The sequence below is a fragment of the Lagopus leucura genome, unplaced genomic scaffold (assembly GCF_019238085.1).
Source record: "Lagopus leucura isolate 7727_CA_CO unplaced genomic scaffold, USGS_WTPT01 Super-Scaffold_797, whole genome shotgun sequence".
Taxonomy (NCBI): domain Eukaryota; kingdom Metazoa; phylum Chordata; class Aves; order Galliformes; family Phasianidae; genus Lagopus; species Lagopus leucura.
Window position 1 is genome coordinate 437,137 of NW_024962259.1, and position 11,239 is coordinate 448,375.

At 47.2% G+C, this 11,239-nt stretch overlaps 1 long non-coding RNA gene across 1 annotated transcript in view; it reads right to left on the reverse strand.

Annotated features, from left to right (window-relative positions):
- The window catches only part of LOC122176637, a 12,597-nt gene extending 2,552 nt beyond the window's left edge, over window positions 1-10,045 (reverse strand). The window contains exon 1 of the long non-coding RNA XR_006177788.1: window positions 9,976-10,045. This is a non-coding gene — a long non-coding RNA (uncharacterized LOC122176637). The remainder of the gene's footprint in view (window positions 1-9,975) is intronic.
- Window positions 10,046-11,239: the final 1,194 nt, after the last annotated feature.

Below are 11,239 nucleotides of genomic sequence, written 5' to 3' on the forward strand. Positions count from 1 at the left end.
CAGCAGCAGCTATGCCACCAGCAGCAGCTATGCCACCAGCAGCAGCTATGCCACCAGCAGCAGCAGCAGCTATGCCACCAGCAGCTATGCCCAGTCCAAGACCCTACTGCAACCCTGGTGGGGGCTCTCAGGGACCTCCATAGCACCAGTGGGAGCTGTGTAATATTTCTGTGCTAGCCATCACATCACTCACATTTACTCCTTTTGGCCCTGTTTGCTCCTCGAATAAATGTGCAGCTGCAGATGCTGAGCTCGAGCAGAAAGCGTAAGGATTTACATCCAACTGGGGAGAGGTTTATAGCAGAACAGCAGATCCTGCTGCTGGGGATGCATCCTCCTCTACTTCCTCCCTCCAATGCTGTGGAGCTAACAATGCTAAAGTCCCCAAAGAGCAAAAGATGCTATTGTTTGGGGGACCCATTTCAGCTCTTCAGCCAAACCACACCTAGGGCACAGGCTGCAGGCATAGCCTGTCTGGGGTGCCAAGGCCAGCAGTAGGTCCAGGCTGAGTGTAATGCTATAATGTGATGTAAAGTATAGCAATAATAACAGAGTGGCACAACCCCAGGCTGCAGCAAACAAGAACAAGCCCAAATACAGCAGTTGTAGACACAGAAACAATGGAAAAAAAACCTGCTTACCTTTGAAAGGCCTTTGTTATGTAGGAACCTCCAGTGAGATACCCTCACCTCCACTGCCAACCCTTAAATGAGGGTTGGGAAGGGGTGGATCCTGGCTCCACCTCTTCTGGTCACTCAGGGGCATTGCTAGCATCTGAGCTCCCTTGGGTTGGCCCTGCCTTCCCACCAGGTGCTCCATCACTGCTTCAGGCTGTGACTTAGCATTTCCACTATACTGAGGATGAGCATTGCTCTGTATTTCATTCCCTGACATCTCTGCTCCATTAACTCAGACAGGCCCCAACACTGTGGCAATAAATGCACATGCGTGGCGGTGCTTGCCTGCTGCAGCACTGTGCTCTGAAGTGCTTCTATTTGGATGAACAGAGTGATTCTGAATTCAAAAAAGGTTAATTATGGCTGCATTTTTCTGTGCTTGGTTTATAATGGACAGGGAGAGGCTATGCTTAGGCTCCCAGTTGAAGCATGAAGAACCATTCCCAATCCTAACAGGTCCCTGGGATGAGGCAGAGCCCTCTCTGCATTTCCACCACTGATGCACTGCCTGATAGAAGTTAGGCATCAAAAATAAAACACCCACCAAGCCCAGACATCAGTAACAGAGCACAGAAATCCATAACAGCAGCAACGCTCAGAGGGCTGCCCTATGCTCGCTGCGCTGGATGCTCTCCCATTCCCCAGCCATCAGCCCTCACTCAAGCTGCCTTTATTTAAGTGGTTGGTGCTTCGCAGATTACTTCCAGGCCCCTCAAGGGTAGAAAGTCTTTTTACCTCCTCCGGCCCTGAGACCGTTCCAACAGCTGTAACTATTTCATTTTTAATTTACTTGATACAACTTGTCTCTGCTTAATCCATCAGGACAACGTTGAGGGTTCCTGACCCATAAATTCAGGGTGGGAGGGTAGGGGGGTGCTGGGGGAAAGGGAAAAAAAAAATGAAGAAGGGAAAGGATTTTGAAAAATTGTGTCTAGATTGCAGCCAAATGTGTTCTCTTAACTCACTGCAAAATGCAAGGCTGGGACCCGGGAGCGAGGAAGGACCTCAGCTTTTATCACGGTGACACACATACACCCCCAGACTGAGATGTTTCATCAACTTAAACCTCTGAAATTTTTCTGGAATAGATTTAATTCCCTTTTCCCTGCTAACCAATTCCTCTTATTTAACACAGACACTAAAGTGAAAAATAGCACCTCACTGCAAATATGCAAATATGCACAAATGCACCCTGAATTTCTGAAGGCAACACATCCCATCCTCCAGGTGCCATTCCCTCTCCATTGCCCACTGCCTAATGTTCTCTGCATTGAGTAGGAAATGGCACTGCACTAAACCAATCAGCTGACATTGGGCTGATCAGCTACGGGTGGGCATTGATTACAGGAAGCGCTTTGAGTGCTTTGATTACAGGAAGAACCCTGGGCAATGATGTGTGATTTAAGGCCCATCGTCACACATTGAGCAGGAGAGACCGAAAATAAGCCACAATGAACAAAATAATTACACTCTAAAATATTAATGCATACATAGAATCACTGAATCATTAAGGTTAGAAAAGGTCTTAAGATCCCCAACCCATCCCACCATGCCCACAAACACGTCCCTCAGTGCCACATCCCCAAGGATGGTGACTCCCATACTCCCTGGGCAGCTGTGCCAGCGCACAACTGCTCTTTCTGAGAAGAAATCTTTCCTAACAACCAACCTGAACCTCCCCTGGTGCAACGTAAGGCCATCACCTGCCATCCTACTGCTGGTAGAGACCAACCACCGCCAACACGAGTGTGAATAACCACACAGCCACACCGTGATCACTCCCAAAACAAAGAACATGCATCAAGAAAGCGGCTTAGCTTTGGAAATCTCACTTCTTTGCAGTTGTCCTTGTCCTCTACCAGCTCCCCACGTGTGGACAGCAGCACCGCAGGGGTAGAGCTGCTGTGAAGTGAGAACTTTTCGAGCTGGAGAATTTTTCGGCCTCACAAAAGGCAAAAAAAATTCACCCCAAAACCCCTCTTCAAAACCCCACGTCTCCATTTCTCACTTTGTGTCACTGCAGTCTGTGTAACAATGCCTCAGTTTATTGGGAAAGACAAGAGGGATTTTTTTCAGAATTACACGTAGATATAGAAACCATATAGGAAAGGTTCTAATTATAACTATTAAACTCAGAGAATAAAGGGATACAGTATTCCTGGCTCACTTGGTGGTTAGGAGTTATGCAGTGCGTTCTCTGCTTTAAAATGTGTGGCAAACTGTGTAATTTTTTAAAGGAAGAATTACTTTCATTTTATTAAAGTCACCTTCAACATTGTTCTGCGTTGGGTGATTGACTTTGCCCCTTTTCCTGCCACTCTCGATGCAGAGCAGATGGGGAAGAGGTTTCCGTGAGACGTGCTGGAGGCATGCTTTAAAAAATAATAATACTGGTAAGGCTAATACTAATAAAACATAATAATAAGAGCCCTCTGATGTGTGGACTCTTTTTGGTTGGCTCCTCTTGCAATTCTCGGAGACCACGTTTTAAAATTGCTGGGTGATGATTATCGGGGGATTAGGGATTAGCGTGGTGGTTTGACTGCTTGTCAAAAGCCTTACAAGGATACACAGATTAAAATAATTCCCTTTTCTTTCCCCCTTCTCATCAATAATGAAGCAGATGATTTTAAGCCCCACGTAACCTCCAGTGGGCAATGAGATTTTCCGAGTGATCTCATGATATCTGGCTCAATTTTGTTCTGGTTTGAGAGCTGCGGAGGGATTTTGTAGTAACTATAGGGCTCAATTAGATGTCAGGAGCTCCACAGGCTGGCAGTCTCATTTAGATTGTTGGGCAATAAGAGAGAAATGCAAAAAGTAAATGGAATACAGCTGCCGATTGCAAGAAAGGAGGTTGCTATCTGCTAACACAGATACACCCAAAAGATGTGCAGGACACAGAAGCGCTCCTCTCAGCCTATTCTGGTCCATATTTCTGGCTGGGATAGCACTGTATTACTTACTTATTGTAATGGAATTGTTTTCTTCTGCATGGGCTCTAGAAAATTCCCACTGTTCTTTTGAAATTGCTTGGGCACGTCCAAGTTTTCACCTATTCTATTCTAGTCTAGTCTAGTCTAGTCTAGTCCAGTCCATTCCCAACCCACTCCACCTTACCCTACTGTATCCTTTCCTTTCTGGATTCAGTCATTAATTAGGCAGAGTCATTACTCAGTACTGCTGGAAGACCAATGCCTTGAGAAAGCTCCAGAACATTAACAACCAGAAACTGATGCTGCTGCTCTGAGACATCCTCAGCATTGGGTTGGAAGGGACCTCAAGGATCATGAATCTCCAACCCCCCTCTGCATGCGGAGCCACCAATCTCTCCATTTAATACTAGACCAGGCTGCCCAGGGCCCCGTCCAATCTGGCCTTGAACACCTCCAGGGATGGATGGGGCATCCACAATCTCTCTGGGCAGCTGTTCCAGCACCTCACCACTCTCATAATAAAGAACTTCCCCCTGATATCCAACCTAAATATTCCCTCCTTCAACTTAGAACCATTTCCCCTTGTCCTGCTGTTATCAACCCTTTGAAAGAGTTGACTCTCCTCCTGTTTGTAGGCTCCCTTTAGGTACTGGAAGGCTGCAATGAGGTCACCCCACAACCTTCTCTTCTCTAGGCTGAACAAGCCCAGCTCCCTCAGCCTGTCTTTATAGGGTCACTCAACGTGACCATGGCCATTCTTGCTCCCATTGCACCTACAGACAAACCTCTTGGGGCAGTTTCCTTCTGGGAGCAAACCTTCATTTTTCACCACATAACATTTTATAAGTTTCAAGCAAACAGAAAATTGATTTTATTATTGTATTTCTTTTTTATCTGTATTTTTTTTTGGGGGGGGGGCCCGACGGGGGCGGAATGTTTTATGGCTGCAAAAACAGAATTTGTGGTTTGAACTGTTAAGTTTTGATGCAGAGGGCTATGGAACCTTTTATGTAACCCGCTGGCCTGAATAATTATCAAAATATTTTGCTTTCCACTCTTTCTAAGCCTCTGCATCAGGAAAAAAAAAAAAAAATAGTGTGTGCAACCTTTTGACCACAGAATCATAATACCAAGAAAACCCCTTCAGATGGCAGCAGCTTGTGGGATGCTGGGCTGGGACAGGACCCTGTGGGGGACATGGGATGGGATGGAGCTGAGCTGGGAGGAAGCAGGAGGCACAGGTAGAGCTGTGAGCATCACAAAACACAGTACTGCCTACTGACCAATCCCAGGGATGCTCTGCCTGCTCTACACACAGGTGCCCTACACTCCCATGGCTGACCTACTCCACAGCTATCTGTCCAAGCTCACAAGCTGCATCCATAGCATTTTAGACAAGAAGTCATCAGTAATGACTAAGTTATTCCTATTCCTATCCCATTATCTCCTGGCCTAGAGCAGAATGGGAGGAGCTCAGCTTTTCCTTGATGTAAATCAGTGCATTTCACCCCAATTTGCAGCGCTGCGGACATTTGGATGAGATCTTCCCAGAATGTTCTGTCCCAATTTCTTCAAGACTGGATTCCACCCTTGCACCCAGAGCCCCAGATTGGCCTTTCTTTGCCTTACAGTGCTGATTAGAATGTGTTGGAAAGGAGAGGTGGTGCACATAGTGGGAATAACAGGGAATTTGTCACTGACCTCATTCTTGTGAGCACCAGGAGCATAATGGGAATGGGAAGAAGTCCCAGTGAGGTGGATAATTTAGCTCCTCAAGCAGATTTTAGCCTTGCCCTGAAGCTAGAAGAAACACTTACTGCTTCTGGTCTTGTCATGCTCATCTGGTTATTGAGTAATTGAGGCTTTTTACCTTCAAGTGCCTGGAAACACGCCATCCCTTATCTCCCAGCAGGTAAGAAGAGCTGAGGAGAAAAGGAGGAAAAGCCCCATGCTCTGGCCAGGGGAATTGAAGAGACTTCAAAAGTGATGGCAGTGGGATGCTCTGTCCCTTCCACTGTCCATAGGGCACGGCCAGAGAGACCCACTCAATTACAAATCAATAAGAGCACTAAATTGAGGTGCTGGAGGGTGACATCCCCACTCCCCACTGTCTACACAGCCCCCAAAGCAGGTTCCCAGGTCACAGCCAGCCTTGCCTCCATCCTCCCTCCCCTTTCCCTGCAGGTCAGCAGCACACAGTTGCTGCCCTGAAGCACTTTTCCACTTTTGCTGAATCATATGAAAAATTCAGCTCGAGTTCCAATCATTCATCACAAAATAAGCTGATGGTTAGACATGCTATTTTAAAGCAGATATTAAAATAAAGAAAACAGCCACTCTCCCTTGCAAGAGAAATACAGCTGGTTTTCCTTTAATTCCATTCTGGTTTCACCTGATTTTTCCCCCTCTCATTGCAAACTCCTGGAGTTGCCAGAGCACTCACCCAGAGTGCAGAGCAGAGCGCAGAGCATCGCACTCTGCAGATCTGCAGTGCTGCCCTAACAATCCAGCACTGCTGAGAGCTGCTTTGAAAACATCACCTTGCAGCATCCCTGGGCAACAGTATTCTCTTCTCTTTTCTATTGCGAACCTACAGAAAGGACTGGTTACATTTTCCCTGGAGTTCAATTACAGAACCCTGTGCCTTTCTTTCCTTTGCTGCTCAAATCAAATACTTAAAGAGTTTCTTGCTGCAATGGCAGAAATGCATTATATCTTGGGCAATGTCCAGAATAAGAGCATTTGCCTCATTTACAGCACTAATTGAGAGGTTTATTGGCCTACAAAAATATTCCATAGCTCTTAGGGCTTCCTATAATGTTGCACACCTTGAAGGCCTGTTTTCTGAAAGCACTGCATCATGCCATGAGTCACTGCATAGCAGGGCTGGGGTGTGGGGACAGGGAGGGGATGGGACCCTCTCCCAGATTGACCCAACAGTGGCCATGTGGGGCTTTGTCCCAAGGGGACCAGCAAAACTGTTCACCTTTATCGTGAGAAAAGATGCCATGCCAGATGTTTCAGGTTGGATAATAGGAATAATTCCCTGGAGGTGTGCAAAAACGTGGGGATGTGGCACATGAGGACATGGTCAGTGGGCATGGTGGGATAGGCTGGGATCTCAGGGGCCTTTTCCAATCTTAATCATTCTGTGATTCTATGACTCCATGTGAAGAAAGGCTACATTTCATCTACAGCCCCCCAAATGATTGAGTGTCCCTTAAATAAGACTTCCTTGAACATCATGCAATTGCTGTCCATGAGCCACGTTTCTCTATGCAGACATGAATAATGACTTTTAGATGACTGGCACTGATTTTTCTTCTGCTCAAGAAGGAACTAGTTGTATTCGGTGGTAAATTTCAACTCTGAACAATGCTGCATATTTGTAGGGATGCTGAAAAATGTCAGCTTTTTGAGAATATGGAGCCCTCAGAGCTCTTCGTTACCCTGCAACTTTATGAGCCTCAAGATTTTGGTTCCATTCTCCATTGTTATGAAGACAATAAACGTGATTTGTTTTCATAAGGAAAGCAAAAAACCTTTCCACTATTACTGAGCTTTGGAGCAGGGGCTTCCAATCGTAACTTCACGTGCTGGAAGCTCACCATCGACAGCAAGCGCTGGGACTGAAGGTGCTCCCTCCTCTTCCTCACATCAGTTCAGGGACCATCATCACGTGTCCGACCGTTTTTAGCAGGGACCTCAGAACAAAGTAACCTTACAAGAGCAGAGCAAAGCAAGCTCTGCCCCGCAGACCCATGCTGTAATTTTATTTAGCCTGATTAGTGATTTTTTTTCACCGGCGCAACTGGATTTCATCCCTACACAGCACTGCCCCAGTTATAAGTGGGTTGCTAAAATACCAACTTTTGCCAAGATATCCTAAACACCATTTTTATAGGTAGTATATGCAATCCAGACCCTCAGCTGGTGGAATTTGGCACAGCTCCACCAGCACCAGTGTGGGGACACTGATTTACACCAGTGTGGGAGCCAGATCCGGAATGCTCTCAGCTTATCTCGGTTTTACTCCACCACAGCATTTGTTTGTGCTGGTCTCAGCCCTGCTAGAGGCACTGAGCTGATTTGGGCCACCAAATTAAAGCACCCCATCGCCTTGCCTGGGAATGTGAGGATGCTTCTGCTTCCTATTTCAAAGGGACAGCAACCCCGGGGTGCTGGCAGTGCAAAACTAGCCTTGCTCTGCCGCATCTTTCCTGCACTTGCTGCTCATTTCTTAAGAAGAGACTTCACAGTCTTTCAGGAAATAATTATCTTGGTGAGACCCAGCCCTTGCTGACTTGATGGACAGCTTCTGCAACAGGCAGGGAGGTGCCTGAGCTGGGAACCCAGAGAGAATAAGGCCTTCAATTACCGCAGTGATATAATTAATGAATTTATGACGGCAGCCAGACAGCAGCGACAGCAACACTGACTTACTTCACTGCAATCTACCCTGCTGACTAACGCTCATATCAACACCTCTAGCAACCAACCAGCCACCAGCCCCTTTGCTGGCTGAGATCTCATGTGATTTCTCCAGAGAGAACCTTTCCAGATCATTTGAACTAATTGAGGTAATGGAGAAATTGTTCTCATGCCAAAACACTTTTTTTTTTTTTTTCTTTCCCTCCCCCTCTTCTTTTGGTAAGATGATAATATTTGGAAGGCTTCTGGCTACTGCTTAAAGGAGCAGGGAAGCAATGCTGAGCAGCCGAGAGGTTGGATCAGCTGCAAATTGTCTTCCTTGCAGTGCTGGAAGCCAAACTGCACCCCAACATCTGCTAGAGCCTCTGGTGAGCAGCAACACCCCTGCAGCAGGAGCACGCTGTGCACTGATTGCAGCAATCAGCTGTAATGGTATTTACAGCTTCTGGAAGCAAGGGCAGCAGCAGCATGGGCTCCACAGGAGCTGACCCTGGCTCCCAGTCTGTGCTGGGGATGGGGCTTGCTGGGTTCAGGGTTGGCTTCAAATAGCCAAACCCCACTGAGATCTTGCCCTTAACCTCTGCCTCAGCTTACCAGTCTGGTGACCCTTAGATTCAACTGCTTGCTACAGGTTGGTGGCTGTTTGCTGGGGTATGAATGATGGGGCACACCTGAATTTGTCTGGGGGCTTCCCACATTGCTCCAGTCTTTGTCAACCTGGTGTGATAGGTTTAAGACTTGGAGAACAGATTGCTCTGGGGCAGTGCCTGGAAAGGAAGATAACAAGCCAGCCACAGCTGGTGTTGGCCTGATGCAAGCTTTGGATCTCAGTAGGACAGCACTTCTGAAAAACACCGTCTTGTCCCTTTCAGGTTGCCTGACCATGACTCCTATGTTACCCAATGCGGACAGATTGGGGCTCTCAGACCAGCAGCAACCTCAGCCCTTGGAGAAACACTCCATGAGGCAGCATCCTCTGTGTCCCAGGAATGAGGAAAATCCAGAAGAAAAACTCAAAGCAGACAATTCTGGTCAACAGAGCAGATCCCTGTGACCAGGCAGGGAGTGGTGTGAAAGGCTTCGCATAAAATGAAGCTGGAAGGGCAAAGGAGGGAAATCTTTTCTTTCCCATCGGGAAATTCAGCCTGAAGTCTCCACAAGAAATGCTGGGATGCAAAACAAAGCCTGGGCTGCTCTAGACAGGAATGTACCAAAGTCCTTTGCCTTCAAGATGTGTGGGCTTGTGAAGGACAGAAATGCAGCACTGGGTGGGCCGGTGCAGGCTGTAATTTTTTTAATTTTTTTTTTTTAATTTTTTTTTTTTTTGCTACAACGCAGATATAAAATGCTCATTTTCATGTTTCATAACATTCTTCCTAAAGCACATTTTTGGGTTTTGTCCAAAGACACAGCAACCCCCCTGACAGCCCGCTGCCTGGGTTTGCACATGCACCGACCGTCTGAGAGCAATGAATCCTGCTGCATCCTGAGCTCCCCCAGCGCCTATCCCACATTGCACCAATGCTTGGAGAGGGAAATAAAACCAGCTGGGTGCCACCAGTCCTGCTGCCCTGCTCCAGTGGCTGCTAATTGCACAGAGCTGCCACAACTGGTGTTAATCATAGCACAGCATCTAGAGGCCTCTAGTGTCCAGAAGCTACACGAACTCGGCCAATAGGTGGCTTGCCCAGAAAAAAAATAAATCAAGAATAAATGCATTTTGCAGTATTTGCATGCAATAAAGAAATGGTTTCACAACTAGCACTACAGTCCACAATTGCTCATTAGTGCCAACACAAACCTGCAGTACTCATCACTGCATGGATGACCTGTGCCACAGCACAGCATCCAGCAATAACCAAATGTACACATGACCAGAATGATATGGGAAAGGACAGCACGTGTAATAGCATACACTTAATAGTACTCACCTTTGAGAAGAGAAATGCAGCCTTTGGTCACACAGGAATCCTCAGAGACTTAGATTTCCACACGTTGAGTCCCTCGGCACTAGAAAGAATAGAGGACAGGTAAGAATAATCACAGGAATGGCAAACACTGGTGGTACCACTGCTCCTTGGAGGCATCTGACTGTGCCATGTCCTGAGCACAAAATATTGCTCCTGCTCAAGCAAGCCAGGGTAACATGCATTTAAAGAAGAGAGGGGAGAAGGTTCTAATGACTTCTTGTTTTCTACAGTTCCCCCAGTTAGCAAACATCCCATAAGGACAGAGAGGGAGAAAGAAACAAAACACCATGCACTGCCACAGCCCTGCCCAGTGCAAGCACTTCCATCTCCCCTGGCTCTGGGCATTCCATCACACCATGTATCCTGGCCATACTGTCACAGTGGGACTGGAGTCTTCCATGCCTGCAGTATTCCCACTGGGTCCTGGCACTGTGGCTCATTCAATGCAGGCAGGAGAATAAAAACTGCAGACTTCATTAATGGCAGCTCCCCATCCTGGCTCATGGTGCCAAAGAGGCAGTGCCAGACCTGACACTAGGCTGCAGGACACGGCTTGGGTTCTGCTCCCCTGCTTTATTCCCTCTGCTGTTCCCTTGCCATGCCAGCAGCTCACACTGCTCGGATCAGTCATGGAAAATAGCAGCAGCCTTCTTGTGTTTTATTCCCCCCTTCCTGGTTTGCACTGTCAGGTGCCTGCCTGTCTTTTCTGGTTTGGATCTCTTTAAGAGGTTTTATGACTGGACAAAAAAAAGAAAAAAGAAAAAAGAAAAAGAAGCCAGCTTTCAGATCTGATAGCATCTTTAATAGTTTTTGCTACTGGGAGAAACCATGTGCCTTAAGCAGAGCAGCACCACGTGGCTTTTCCTGACACTCTCCCAGCCCTCCTAGAAAGGAAAAGCAAGCAGGAGTCCAGCAGGAAATGCATAGCAAAGCAAAACAGCACAGCCAGGAGGTCTGGGAGAGATGCACATACCTCACAACAGCAGTGTGGGCATAGAGACGGGGCCCAGTGGTCCCCATGTTTATTCCCGCATTTCCAGAGGAATCAAGGCTTTAAGTTCCCAGTAACTCTGGAAGTAAGAGGTCACCTTCTTCCAAACCTGAGCAACTCGGGACACTCTCAAATTGATGCAGATTCCATGCAAACAGGAGGCTGGGAGAGGAGACAGCCTCACAGTTTACCTGCCTCTGCCTGCACACCCAAAGGCTCTTAGCTCAGAGGGTG